General features: G+C 37.0%; 1 pseudogene; it reads left to right on the top strand.

The window, feature by feature from the left end:
* Positions 1-1,891: 1,891 nt before the first annotated feature.
* Positions 1,892-3,086, top strand: LOC141545389 (argininosuccinate synthase pseudogene; annotated as a pseudogene).
* Positions 3,087-3,166: the final 80 nt, after the last annotated feature.

The raw sequence follows: 3,166 nt of genomic DNA on the forward strand, positions 1-3,166 counted from the left end.
CCCCTTATTACCACTTTGGCTGCATCCCACACATTTTGGTATGACATCTCATTATTGTCATTTTCTTGGGTGAAGTTATTAATTATGTATATGATTTGCTGTTTTACGCAATCATTCTTTAGTATGCGATTATTTAGTTTCCAATTATTTTTTGTCTATTTTCCCCTATATTTTTATTGAATGTAATTTTCATTGCATCGTGGTCTGAAAAGGATGCATTTACTCAGCTATAGACTTTTAAAAATAATTCAATGAATGTGATAATGATACCAATGTAAAAGAGAAGCCTAGCTGTCCCACATAAAACCCAAAAAGTATCTGAAAAAAAAGATAAAACCAAAAGGAAACAGAAATAAACTCTTCCATCTAGTGCAGAACTGCATAAAATGATAATCAGAAATTAATAGTGACAGGGAGAAGGATAATGCCAGGAAAATCAGCATGCTCTCAGGTAAACAAGAAAGCTGGCAGAGACAGAGAGAGAAACTATGCCAGGGAAGTCAGCACAAGCTCAAGAAAATGTCCCAGAAACAAGCCAGCACTCTGAAGGGGGTGAAGGTCACAAGCCAGCACAAGTTTCCACAACTGAAAATCTGAAGTCAGGTGCTATCAGAACAGAAGCAGGGGATAGAAGCAGCCATCACAAATCACTGAAGAGAAAAACATAGAGATCATGTAATCTTTGGAATTTCAAGTGCCATGGCAGGAGATAAGACCAACACAAGGCTTTATGCCTCATCACCAATCTTGAGACCAGCATGAGAGCCACCATGGATTGGGCAAGGAAACAATACAAAGAAAGGAAAGAATACAACCAAAATCAGAACTTCCAGTGGGTGATCAAGAAATTGACCTAAAAGCTAGTGATTGAGACGGAGAAAGGATTTAATATCTGTCACCTTATTGAATTTAGCAAGAACATCCAAACTAAAAAGGGAACAGGACAAAATAAGGTCCATACAATCAATTCAAAATTGTGATGGACTGGCATAAATACAAAATTCCCAACAAGAACTGAAAACAAATACTATGAGTAAACAGAAGAAAATACTGAAGGGAAAGAAGAAATGCTAGAAGTTAAGTTAAACCTAGAATAAGGAAAGCCATTTTATAACAATGAGAAAAACCTCAACAATAATAAAAGGATTTGTTACAAAAACTACAGGGATGGCTTGGGAAAATGAAGCAAAGGATTAAAAATGAGATGAAAATTTCAGAAAACTTTTGAAGGGAAAATAAATTGTAAAGATGAAAAACATTATCCAAATAGTAGATTCCCTAGAAAAATGGAATGTAATAAGAAGTATCTCAATGACTCCAAAAGACAATATACAATATTGGAACAAAAAAAAACTGGGGAAAAATAGAAGAAAATGTAAAATAACTACCACCAAATACTGACCTTCAAAACACGTCAAAGAGATAATTTAAAAATTATAAAATTCCCTGAAAATTGTGATTTATATATAGATAGATACATAAATCAATAATTTCCAAATCAAAGGGAAAAAATAGTGCCAGCAGCCAGAAAGTATCAAAAAAACATAGTCAGCACCACACAAAGCTTAGGAATAAAAATTGAATAAGAATTTCAGAAATCACATAATTATGCACAGCCAAGTAAAATAGCTGCAAAAGATTTAAAAACTATGATTTATAAAATGACTAATTACTTCAGAAGCATAATGATGAAGAATTCTTTCCCTAACTTGGCAGAAACATTATTGGACTAGGGGTACAGAATGAGATATACTTTTTCAAATTTAATCAGTATATGGATTTACTATGTATTAGATTATACTTAAGAGGGAAAACTTTGGATTTTAGCCTCCAAGTCTCTGAAGGTCAGACACCTCCAGCCAATAAGATGTCAAGCAATAAGACCAATAAGATGTCAAGCAAAGGCACCATGGTTCTTGCCTACAACAGAGATTTATATCCTGATGTGTCTGAAGGAAGAAGTCTATGATGTTATTGCCTATCTGGGCAACGTTGGACAAAGGTACTTTGAAAAGTCCAGGAATTGGGCATTGAAACTTGGAGCCTAAAAGGTTTTCATCAAGAATATCAGTAAGGAATTTGTGGAGGAGTTCATTTGGCCAATATCCTGTAAGAAAATCATTACCTCTATGTCACTTCCTTTGCCAGAACATGCATTGCTCACAAATTGCTCACAGATAGAAATTGCCTGCCAAGATAGGGATAAGTGCATGTCCATAGAGCTACAGGAAAAGGGAATAATCAGATCCAATTTGCACTCACCTGCTACTCCTTAGTTCCTCAGATTAAAATCATTGCTCCCTGAAGGATACCTGAATTCTACAATGGGTTCAAAGGAAGCAACAACTTGATGGAGTATGCTAAACAACATGGAATTCCAGTCACCCCCAAACACCCGTGAAACATGAATGAAAACCTTGTGCATGTCAGCTGTAAGGCTGGAATTCTGGAGAACCCCAAAAACCAAGCACCTTCTGACTTCTGCACAAAGACTAAGGTTCCTACAAAGGCTTCCAACAGTCCAGATGTCTTAGCAATTCAGTTCAAGAAAGATGTCCCCAGGCAGGTGATTAATATCAAGAATGGTGCATGTCACCAAACATACTTGGAGCTCTTTCTCTACCTGAATGAAATTGCAGGCAAACATGATGTTGACTGAATTGACCTTGTGAGAACCACTTCTTTGGAGTCAATGAGACTCCATTGAGAATGATCCTCTACCATTTTCATTTAGACATTGAAACTTACACCAATGGTCAAGAAATGCATAAAAACTAATAGGATTCTGGCTTAAAATTCTCTGAATTGGTGTGTAATGGTTTCTGGCACTGTCCAGAGTGTGAGTTCATCTGCTAATCCATTGCCAAGACCCAGGAAGGGGCTGAGGGCAAGGGCCAGGTGTCTGTCTTCAAGGGCCAGGTATACATCCTTGGCCTAAAGTCTCACCAATCACTGTATAATAAAGATCTGATGAGCATTAATGTTCAGGATGACTATGAGCCCTTTATGCTACTGGCTTCTGAAACATCAACTCCCTCAGGCTAAAAGAATATCATTGTCCACAGAGCAAGGTCACTGCCAAATAGACAAAGCAGCCATCAATAATGTGGAATGGTTCTCAGTGTCACTGTTGATTTCCCCACATAACAGCACTGAATGTCCTGGC

Source organism: Sminthopsis crassicaudata, chromosome 6 (genome assembly GCF_048593235.1).
Source record: "Sminthopsis crassicaudata isolate SCR6 chromosome 6, ASM4859323v1, whole genome shotgun sequence".
NCBI lineage: Eukaryota > Metazoa > Chordata > Mammalia > Dasyuromorphia > Dasyuridae > Sminthopsis > Sminthopsis crassicaudata.